Raw genomic sequence first — 12,507 nt, forward strand, 5'->3', positions numbered from 1 at the left:
ATTGCCATTCAATAAAGAACACGCGGCATTGCCAAGATTGTGTCTGATGCGATTAAGAACACTAGGCATTGCAGTGTTGCATTGGTTCTCAAAACTTTATTTGAAAAGTGATTATTGGCAGTTGGAGGTAAACGAAGAAGACAACGAAAATACGGGTTTCAGCGTTGGAGATAGTCTATAGCAATTTACCGAAAGCTCTTTGAATTATGTAACACTTTTGCTACATTTGAGAGACTTACGTACCAGGTATGGTATGGTACGAATTACACTGGAAGACCTGTTTTGTGTACCTTGGCGATATTATCGTATTGGGTAAAAGTTTCAATGAACTTTTGAATACAAAGTGACAACGGAGGGCATTTGCATAGCTAATGAAAAGATATTGGTCTACTCTTAAAAATTTATATGAATTACGCAATTTACTTTGGCTGTGTACTTATTATCGACATATTCAAATTTTGCCAGCGTAGCTGAAATCACGAAAAAAATACAGAACAGGAAGTGGCTTACCAAACTCTGAAGAATAGCTTAAGTACTGCTCCAATATTAACCAATTTTATTGTATACGGATGCTAGCGGGTATGCAGTAAGAGGCATACACGAACATCTGTCACAAGGCATTGACGAACATGAGAAAGTGGTGGCGAAGTAAGACAATAAGCAAGCCAGGAGAAATTATTGTGTAACTCGGAGAGAATTACTGGCGTTGGTGAAGTGCTTTAATCATTTTCATAAGTACCTTTATGGCCAGCGTTTTCAAGTCAGGACCTATCATGAAGTTTTCAAAGAGTTTCTACAATTCAAGAATGCAGAAGGAAAGTTAGCACGATGGATTGAAAGACTCCAAAGTTACAACTTCTCTATAGAACATCGGAAAAGCAGCAGTCATAGAAATGCGGATGCGAAATCCCGGACTTTGGAATGCTGACATTGCTTAAAAGCTGAGGCCAAAGAGGACATTAAAAATGTCCGATTATTGACATTAACTTCAGACTAGGATCCACAGGAACTACCAAAATTACTGCAAGAAGATTCACTTTTGAAATCTGTAACACGTAGACTGGAGATTAACAAACGTCCAACTACAGAACAAATTACTGCAGAAACTTCAGTTGCAAAGGCATATTGGTCACAATGGAATAGTTTAAAGTTGGTGTCTGGATGATTGCATCGCGAATGGGAAAGCGAAGATGAACAAACTTCCCGAGATGTGATAACTGTTCCGAATGTGAGAATTCTCGAAAATCTCAACGCATGGCGGTTCCTCCAGGAACCAACCAGGGTTGCCGATTTGGTAAAATTTTACCAAATGTGGTAAATTATTTTCCTCTTGATAAAATGTGAAATTTTTATTCATTTTGGTAAATTTTCAAAATTTAAGTCCACTTCGATTGAATTGTATTATCTTTAATTTTTTTCAAATAGTTTTGTAGAAACATTTTAAAAACGTACTATAAAATTCTTCCCTGGTTAGTAGTCTTAAGCACATTTGACATAAATGAAACCAGCACTGTTCCAGCGTTGCCATAAATAACAAAAAATTTTTCAAATAACAACAGCCACAGTAAAACACCAATGTGGTTGCGGTTATTTGTTTAATTTTTTGTTTATGGCAACGCTGCACTGTTCTTCTGCTTTCCACGTGTCAAGTGGTGTTGAATATTGCGCGTTTAAGTTTTTTTTTAAATAAACTTAATAAATAATAACAAATCATGGATAGGTAAGTGAAAATGTGCTCATAGTTGTTTAATTTTGATTCCAATAAGAAAATCATCATATGCTTTATTCATTTAGATTTGTTATACGCAAAAGACCTGCACCTCCTGAAGAGGAGCATGAAACCAGCAGTGACAGTGGCCGCAGGTAAGATAGTTTGCTAAATATATGGCCAAATGTATCATGTCTTTATTATTGTGTGCAGTGAAACACATCCCGTAAAACAAACTTGGAAAAAATTCCGAGATGACTGGCTATCGAGATTTTCTTGGTTGCGGAATAAAGATGGGTGTAGCTATTGCATAGCTTGTGATAAGAAGCTGTCAAACCATTTATCATTTTTACATAATGTTTTCCCAATCCACAAACAAAACGAACAGAAAAAAAACATCAAATCCAAATGGACAAGTTTTTGGATGAAGAACATCAACAAATGTCTAAGCAAGTACATCATGCGGAGTTAACTATGGTTATGTTTCTTATTTGCCACAATTTGCCAATTTTACTTATGGATTTCTTACCGAAACTGTTAAAAGAGTGCTGTCCGGACTCTCGAATTGCACAGCAGCTTCATTGCGGCCGAACAAAAGCCACAGAATTGGTGAATCAGTTGGGTAAGAGGTCATGTGAAGAAATTACCGAAAAATTAAGAACGAACAAATTTTCTCTGATTGTGGATGAAACCACGGATGTTTCGACAAAAAAATGCTTAATTTTCATTGTTCGATTTTTGACAAATTTTCAAGAAGTGTTCATGACAAATTTTTAGGTTTAATAGAATTAAAGTATTGCGATGCGAATTCCATCTACTTAGATATTAAAAAATTCTTTATGCAACGAAATATTCCTCTTAAAAATGTTATCGGACTAGCAACCGATGGGGCAAATGTAATGGCCGGAGAATTGAATAGCCCAAAAGAAAAGTTGAAGTCGGACGTAGATCTTTTTTTTATCAAGTGTACTTGTCACTCCCTACATTTATGTTCAGCTTACGCGTGTAAACAGTTGCCGCATCAAATCGAACAACTTTGTCGCTCTATATACAGTTTTTTTCTCATAGCCCGAATCGAAGAATTGAAGGAATTTCAAGAATATTGTCAGGTGGAGCCCCACAAAATATTAGGCGTTTCTTTAACAAGATGGCTTGCCTTGGAACAGGTTATTAATAGAATTGTTGAACAATGGCTTCCACTATATTTATATTTGCTTGACCGTGTGTTAGAAGTGAACGGCACTAAAGCTTCAGACCTGGCATTGCAAATGAATGAGCCCGATGTAAAGGTATGCTTTCTTTTTTTATCCTACATTCTGAAAATTATCAATGATATGAATAAAGAATTTCAATCAGAAAAGGTTAGATTGCCATACTAACATTTGCATTTGGAATCCAATTTTAAATTAATATTGGTCAATTTTATGTCAAACGCATATGTTCGAAATCTTTGAATAATATTGATTTATTTGACGAAGGAAGTTATGTTCAAATAGAAAATGTTTTTATTGGTTCCAAAGCAAAAGACTATTTGAAAAAAAGTAAATTGACTGATTTTCAGAAAGTAAGAATAACAAGTAAGGAAGGGCTAAGTTCGGGTGTCACCGAACATTTTATACTCTCGCATGATAAAGTGATAATCGAGATTTCATTATGCGTCATTTATATATTTTTAAAATACCGTATTTTTGTAAAGTTTTACTCCGCTATCATCATTGGTTCCTAATGTATACATATATTATACAGAGAAGGCATCAGATGGAATTCGAAATAGCGTTATATTGGAAGAAGGCGTGGTTGTGAACCGATTTCACCCATATTTCGTACGTGTCATCAGGGTGTTAAGAAACTATTATATACCGAATTTCATTGAAATTGGTTGAGTAGTTCCTGAGATATGGTTTTTGGTCCAGAAGTGGGCGACGCCACGCCCATTTTCAGTTTTTGAAAAAAGCAGCTTCCTTCTGCCATTTCTTCCGTAAAATTTAGTGTTTCTGACGTTTTTTGTTAGTCGGTTAACGCACTTTTAGTGATTTTCAACATAACCTTTGTATGGGAGGTGGGCGAGGTTATTATCGGATTTCTTCCATTTTTGAACTGTATATGAAAATGCCTGAAGAAAACGACTCTGTATAGTTTGGTTGACATAGCTGTAGTATTTTCCGAGATATGTACAAAAAACTTAGTAGGGGACGGGGCCACGCCCACTTTTCCAAAAAAAACTACGTGCAAATATGCCCCTCCCTAATGCGATCCGTTGTGCCAAATTTCATTTTAATATCTTTATTTATGGCTTAGTTATGACACTTTATAGGTTTTCGGTTTTCGCCATTTTGTGGGCATGGCAGTAGGCCGATTTTGCCCATCTTCGAACTTAACCTTCTTATGGAGCCAAGAAATACGTATACCAAGTTTCATCACGATATGTCAATTTTTACTCAAGTTACAGCTTGCACGGACGGACGGACGGACGGACAGACAGACATCCGGATTTCAACTCTACTCGTCACTCTGATCACTTTGGTATATATAACCCTATATCTGACTCTTTTAGTTTTAGTACTTACAAACAACCGTTATGTGAACAAAACTATAATACTCTCCTTAGCAACTTTGTTGCGAGAGTATAATAACACCCGGTAAAGTTTTATCCAACTATAGTAGTTATTATAGTTAGCCAGTGGAAATTATTAAGGCTTACCAACTTGGAATTGAACACGGAAATGAATATTCTAGATTTTTGGGAAAAAATTTCAGTTTTTAAAAATGGAATGGAAGAAGCATGCTTCCAAGATCTCACAAATTTTGTATATAATTTGATGACTTTACCCCACAGCTCACAGCCCACAGCTGCAGAACGGAAGTTTTCCGATTTGTCTTTAATTAAATCGAAAACAAGAAATAAATTGTCATATAAAACCATAAATAACTTAATGCTAGCAAAAGAACATGCTAATTCTCAAAATGAAGCAAATTATGTGTGGGCAGCTAAACATTACTTTAAATGAAATTTGAAATTTGATTGATTAATTTTGTCAAATGTAAAAATACATACATAGGTATGAATATGTATTTATTTTGATCAACCAACTTTGATCCTAAAACTAAGTTTACTTCAATGTTTTTGGTTTTTTCTGGCTTGTCAAATAGCTTGTTATTGTTAACAAACGTTAAATGAGCTTGAAGGCCATTCGAATTTTTGGAAAAATCGAAAAATCATCAACAATCAAAGAGGTCGAAGTTATAGCTATTGAGGAGATGTGGTGATCTCTTTGATTGTTGATGAATTTTTGAACTTTCCTAAAATTCGTATGGCCTTCAAGCTCATTTAACGATTGTTAACAATAACTAAATTTATTTCATTCAAAGAAACAAGAAGTTATTTTAAGACCAATTTTTTGTCATTACGAAGTGATATTTGTTATATCTTTTTTTATATTAATTTTAAGAGAAACAAGAACTGAAGTTTATTTGAAATACTTTTAATTTTTTTAATTATTTCTTTTGTAAATACAAACGCTTAAAGAAGTAAATGTGTTTCTTTTATTTTTTATAAATAAAATTTGTAAAAAAAAAGTTTGGTAATGTTTTTTTTAATTTGGTAAATTTTTTCAAGGGATTTGGTAAAATAAAAATGTGATTCGCGGCAACCCTGGAACCAACATACATCGAAAAAATTATTTCAAAGATAAGTGACGACAATATTTTACATACAAGTACTAACAATGACGACAGTGGGCCAGTAGTTTTAGGATATCGAGCACAATATGCCAACATAAACACAGAACAGAGCAATTTATATTCTATATAGCATGATATATTGCACTCACTTAACACCACACCTAATGAAATTAAACGATTAAATATCCTAAAGTGCGTATATATTGGGGTGATCGCGGCAGTCCTCGTATCATTTCAGCTATGATGCGAAACCGTCATGAGAAGATTCGATAATTTTTGCACATCAACAACAATAACGAAATGCTTCGTTGTCATGCTACTGAGCAGCAGGAGGACGAGCAACCAACTACAGCCACTTAATTATCGGGTGAATCCTCATCAGCAAATGTCGAAAGAAACCGTGTAAAAAAAGAGGCGTTTCCTATAGTAAAAGGGAGAATACTTACACGTACGATGAAATAAAGAATTATATTTACTTCGAAAAACGGTATAAAAATGTTGAAAACTATACAATTTCAAGCGCAATAACAAGCGCAACTGTTTGCGACGAACTGGAATAAAGTCGGTATCATCATTGGAGATATCCATTTCAGTATTGTAAATATCATGCGAACAAAATGTATAGGTAAGAGTTATCGAATAAGGATATTTCCCAGTTACTACTATGTTTGTTCATTTCAGCAATGTTGCCAAGTGTGGTAAAAACAATCATAATTACAAGACAGTGATTTGAAACCGTACTAGATTAAAATTTTTTTACAAACAGATTTTTTTTCAATCGTTTTTAAAGTTAAATCCGTGTAAAAAGAAACCGTGTAAAAAAAGGGTTGGGTATATGTATCTCGACTTTGTTTATCGACACAACAAAATTGTTTTCTGGATTTCCATACGAGCTGATCTGTTTTTTTAATAGTTTAATAATAGTTTTGATAAAACTTCAATAAAATATGGATTTTTTTTAAAAAATGTACTTAAATTGTACACCCTGTAAAATCTAAAAGAATGATTTTGAAGAAAATTCGTAGAACAAATGTTGTTTGTAACCGACATTTATAATACATATCAAAATCTTCAATGAATCGGAGTTATCAGGCTTTTAAGGATTAAAACATTGATTTGATAGGGTTGGTTGTCGGCAATCAATTACGAAGTAGATCGCCAATTGTGCTGAGTGAATTGCAGTGAAAGGGTCAATGTCGACTATTCATCGTCCAATGAAGCAGTACAATTTGGGTGTGCCGTATTTGCGAATTGACATGGGCGCAGCTGGTCCATTTCCTGGAGGATGAAGTCATGTGTAGAAGTTGGAGGATGGAGTCATGTGTAGAAGTTCACGTAAGCGAGGAAAGTTCTCTGATCGCCACTCACTTGGAAGTTACCAGAAACGATTCTTTTACATATGACTCAAGCACCTCCCGACTTCCGGTCTTTGACCAAGTATCCTCTGGGTAGCCTAAGAAAATCCGTTTGAAGGCGAGCTAAAGAGAGAAGGCGAAATATCTCCTACATAGGGCTGTGCGCTGGGTTTGGGACCCGCCACGTAAAAAAAAAAACCCCAATGAAAGGAAGCAACAACCCTCGGATGAGAGACCCCCCTTTTGATGACGACCATGGCAAACGAAATAAGGACTACGATTTAAGGGCATGCACCTGGAATGTCCGGTCCCTTAATTGGTAAGGTGCCGCTGCCCAGCTGGTTGATGTCCTCGTGAAAATAAAGACTCACATCACCGCCTTTAACGCCAGGGAGGGCAAAGAAGGTATCTTTGGCACTACGGTCGGTAAATTCAGCCTCAACGACGAAACATCCCCAAATGGGTTGAGGCTGATCGACTTCGCCGGGGCCCGAAATATGGTTATCTGTAGCATTAGATTTCAGCATAAGAAGATTCATCAAGCTACCTGGCTGTCTCCGGATCGAAAAACTACCAACCAGATCGATCATGTTGTGATAGATGGAAGACACGTCTCCAGTGTTTTAGATGTGCGTGCACTCCGAGATCCTAACATCGACTTGGAAAACTCGGGATAAGGCAACTGTGGGAGGGCATTTCAAACTCCTTACGTGCAGCTGCAACCGAAACCATTGGTTTTCGGAAAATACAAAAGAACAGCTGGTACGACGAGGAGTGCCGTGTCGCAGAGGAGAGAAAACAGGCTGCCTACCTCGCAACGTTACGATCGACCACAACACGTGCGGGATGGGATAGATACCAAGAGTTGAAGAGGGAAGCGAGATGCATTTGCAGACAAAAAAGAAAGAAGCCGAAATGCGTGAGTACGAAGAGTTTGATAAGCAGGCCGACAGGGGTAATGCTCGAAAATTCTACAAAAAAATGCGGCTTACAAAAGGTTTCAAGACCGGAGCCTACCCTTGTAGAACCCCCAAAGGTGATCTAGTCACTGATGCCCAGAGTATACTTAAATTATGGAGGGAACACTTCTCCAGCCTGCTGAATGGCAGTGAACGCACAACGCCAGGAGAAGGCGAACCCGATTACCCAATCTGTGACGATGGAGCAAATGTTCCATTGCCCGACCATGAAGAAGTTCGAATAGCAATTACCCGCCTGAAGAACAACAAAGCCGCAGGGGCCGATGGATTGCCGGCCGAGCTGTTCAAACACGGCGGCGAAGAACTGATAGAGAGCATGCATCAGCTTCTTTGTAAAATATGAGTGGACGAAAGCATGCCCAACGATTGGAATTTAAGTGTGATATGCTCAATCCATAAAAAAGGAGACCCAACAATCTGCGCCAACTGCCGTGGGATTAGCCTACTCAAATTCGCATATAAGGTTCTGTCGAGCGTATTGGACCTTATGTGTGGCTTTAGACCTGGAAAATCAACAACCGACCAGATATTCACCATGCGCCAAATCTTGGAAAAGACCCGTGAAAGAAGAATCGACACTCACCACCTCTTCATCGATTTCAAAGCTGCTTTCGACAGCACGAAAAGGAGCTGCCTTTATGCTGCGATTTCTGAATTTGGTATACCCGCAAACCTAATACGGCTGTGTAAACTGACGTTGAGCAACACGAAAAGTTCCGTCAGAATCGGGAAGGACCTCTCCGAGCCGTTCGATACCAAACGAGGTTTCAGAAAAGGCGACTCCCTATCGTGCGACTTCGTCAACGTGCTGCTGGAGAAAATAATTCGAGCTGCAGAACTTAATCGAGCAGGTACCATCTTTTATAAGAGTGTACAGCTGCTGACGGCCTCAACACCCGCGCCGTTAGTTCTGCTTTCTCCAGGCTGGACAAGGAAGCACAGAAAATGGGTCTGGCAGTGAACGAGGGCAAGACGAAATATCTCCTGTCATCAAACAACCAGTCGTCGCACTCGCGACTTGGCTCTCACGTCACTGTTGATAGTCATAACTTTGAAGTTGTAGATGATTTCGTCTACTTAGGAACCAGTATTAACACCACCAACAATGCCAGCTTGGAAATCCAACGCAAGATTGCTCTTGCCAATAGGTGCTACTTCGGACTGAGTAGGCAATTGAAAAGTAAAGTCCTCTCTTGCCGAACAAAAGCCAAACTCTATAAGTCGCCCATAATTCCCGTCCTGTTATATGGTGCAGAGGCTTGGACGATGACAGCAACCGATGAGTCGACGTTACGAGTTTTCGAGAGAAAAGTTCTGCTAAAGATTTATGGTCCTTTGCGCATTGGCCACGGCGAATATCGCATTCGATGGAACGATGAGCTGTTCGAGATATACGACGACATTGACATAGTTCAGCGAATTAAAAGACAGCGGCTACGCTGGCTAGGTCATGTTGTCCGGATGGATGAAAACACTCCAGCTCTGAAAGTATTCGACGCAGTACCCGCCGGGGGAAGCAGAGGAAGAGGAAGACCTCCATTCCGTTGGAAGGACCAAGTGGAGAAGGACCTGGCTTCGCTTGGAATATCCAATTGGCGCCACGCAGCGAAAAGAAGAAACGACGGGCGCGCTGTTATTAACTCGGCTATAATCGCGTAAGCGGTGTCTACGCTAATTAAGAAGAAGAAGAATTCGGAAGCAAATAACTTTTAGCATTCTTAGACTATTGCAGCAAATGGCTAGAGTGAGACGAATACGCATACGTATATACAGTGGCTCACAGCTTATTTCAGGCAGATTAAATTTATCAGTTTATATTGCTATAAAATGGAAAATAATAATAATTGAAAGGCAGGGCTGATGAATATATATTCTAAAGTGCTTTACTAATATAGCAAGCAAAGCAAAGTAAAGTTAGTGGAAGTACAGTCTTACATCTACAAAGGCATAAAATGCAGCTGCCTTCCAGGAATTTTGCTGACAGTTTATTTCATGCACGCAATTGTCTATGTTATAGAAAAAGCCAGTTGCTTGGGTAACGATTCTGGGCATTTCTATTCCTTAAAGCTGTTATTCAGCAATAGTTTTAAATTAATTTTAGTGTGTTTTTGAGTGTCGAGTTATAAGTGTACTTATTTCAGTAAAATGGACCCCGTACAACGATTGAGCAGTGGTAATCGATCATAATAAATTTCAGAAATGGAAAATCATAGCAAAAAATTGCTGAGATAGTAAATTTAAGTAGTGCGTATATGATAGTCGTATTCAAAATATTAACCGAAATGCACCAAATAATATTTTCATTGAACTTGACGAGCGTTTAATTGTGCGTAAATTTACTTATAAGGTATTAATTAAAAATTAAAATATAGTAAAAAGAGTGTCTTTTGTAAACTACACATTCATATTAACAACTAGAAATTTAAATTATTTCGACGTGTTTTTGTTGTCAATATATTGCATTTTAACTTTTGTAATGTTATGTGCATGAAATAAGCTCGAATTGTCATTGTGTGGTATATAAGTATAACTGAAATTAGGTGATAATCCTTCTCTTATAATGGTATGTCTGTATGTCAAAATTGGTTGAATCGGATAAATACTTCACTTAAAAGATTGTAAATAGATGTTTTTAACTCAACACATAAAGTGTGGAGCGTATGTAATTTATTCAATTTAGGGCCGAATTTATAGTGATTAGTTAACCACTCCGTTGGAAGGACCAAGTGGAGAAGGACCTGGCTTCGCTTGGAATATCCAATTGGCGCCACGTAGCGAAAAGAAGAAACGACTGGCGCGCTGTTGTTAACTCGGCTATAATCGCGTAAGCGGTGTCTACGCCAATTAAGAAGAGAAGAAAAGAAGTTAACCAATACCAACGGCTTAACCAACTACAGTAGAATCGCGAAAAAGTTAACCAAAGTGTCCCAAGGGTGTTTTACTATTCCGAATTATTAACTTTTCCAAAGCTTTTTCGCATTTAAAAAAAAACACGGAAATAAACATAAATTTTGTGTAAAATACGTTTCATTTATTCGCATGACTCACTTTTACTCATTACAAAACAGAAACTTGGATTTAGTTCAGTGGAGCCACGCCTCAATACTACTACATTTTACGTTTGCGCTGCACAAACATTGCTATAGATTTTCGTACGTACCTAGCGTACGTGTTCAGTCGCTTTCGTGTGCGTGTGATATTTTCCGCAGTAGCAGAATTATCAGTGAAACACGCGTGATTGGATTTTTATTGCGTTGAGCGCCACTGATTTAGTTTGTACATTCCACATTATACATACATATGGGTCATTCCATCAATTGGCGACATGGTTTTGTACCCATGGTTCTCCGATTTTGACGAAACCTTAGAATATCATAATATAGACCAAAATAAGAATATCTGTAAACTTTTTAGTGGTCAAAGTTGCTCCATTGTTTTTTGGCGCGCAATTTAAATTGAGATCAAACAAAAAAATGACTATTTCTTTTATTTTTTAACGACCTAAAAATTGAGTGAAAAAAATTTTGCAGTTATCCAATTTTATGTAAAAAAATCTCAGCTTTCTGATAAAAATATTTTAAAAATCCAAAAAAATTTTAATAATCCAAAAAAACAATTTTTTCCAAAAATCCCGTTTTTTGTGCTTTTCCCCCAATTTTTTTTTTTTCAAAATTGACTTTCCCATTCGATTCCTCGTTAAATTTTACATAAGAATCAGTGTTCAAAAGTATGGGACTCTAATCCCATGAACAGCAAAAAAAATGCAAAGTTTTCGCTATACGGCGCATATTTTTATGAATGAAGACACTGATTTTTTCATTAATTCAAGTCTAAGAATACAATTTACATGTTTACCTCCTTCACACAACCTTCTAAGCGAACAGACTGCGCCGTATAGCGACAACTTTGCTTTTTTTTGCTGTTCATGGGATCAGAGTCCCATACTTTTGAACACTGATTCTTATGTAAAGTTTAACGAGGAATCGAATGGGAAAGTCAATTTTGAAAAAAAGTTGGTGGAAAAGCACAAAAAATAGGACTTTTGGAAAAAAGTTGTTTTTTTTTGGATTTTGAGCGACAACTTTGAATTTTTTTTTGCTGTTCATGGGATCAGAGTCCCATATTTTTTAACACTGATACTGATGTAAAATTGAACAAGGAATCGATTGAAAAAGTCAATTTTGAAAAAAAAAAAATTGGGGGAAAAGCACAAAAAACGGGATTTTTGCAAAAAATGTTTTTTTGGATTATTAAAATTTTTTTGGATTTTTAAAATATTTTTATCAGAAAGCTGAGATTTTATTACATAAAATTGGATAACTGCAAAATTTTTTTCACTCAATTTTTAGGTCGTTAAAAAATAAAAGAAATAGTCATTTTTTTGTTTGATCTCAATTTGAATTGCGCGCCAAAAAACAATGGAGCAACTTTGACCACTAAAAAGTTTACAGATATTCTTATTTTGGTCTATATTATGATATTCTAAAGTTTCGTCAAAATCGGAGATCCGCGGGTTCAAAACCATGTCGCCAATTGATGGAATGGCCCATATGTACATACATACTTACATATCGTCACCTGAAATGCAAAATAACGTAACAACATTTTCGGAAATTTACAATGGCGTGAATGAAGCACGAAATAAAATGGAACATGAGTGAAAAAAAATTTTAATATTGGTTAAAACTGGTTGATATCTGAGTGCAGAACCTGAAAATGTTGAACATACTATATGTAATATTATGTATGTAATTTGAAGTAGTGAAGCGTAATCAATAAGACA

General features: G+C 36.7%; 1 protein-coding gene and 1 pseudogene across 1 annotated transcript in view; both read left to right on the plus strand.

Annotated features, from left to right (window-relative positions):
- LOC126764384 (uncharacterized) overlaps nt 1-12,507 on the plus strand; it is a 108,411-nt gene that overhangs the window by 81,017 nt on the left and 14,887 nt on the right. The gene's annotated exons all lie outside the window — the stretch shown is intronic.
- On the plus strand, nt 240-6,283 carry LOC126763957 (uncharacterized; annotated as a pseudogene).

The sequence above is a fragment of the Bactrocera neohumeralis genome, unplaced genomic scaffold, assembly GCF_024586455.1.
Source record: "Bactrocera neohumeralis isolate Rockhampton unplaced genomic scaffold, APGP_CSIRO_Bneo_wtdbg2-racon-allhic-juicebox.fasta_v2 cluster09, whole genome shotgun sequence".
Classification (NCBI taxonomy): Eukaryota; Metazoa; Arthropoda; class Insecta; order Diptera; family Tephritidae; genus Bactrocera; species Bactrocera neohumeralis.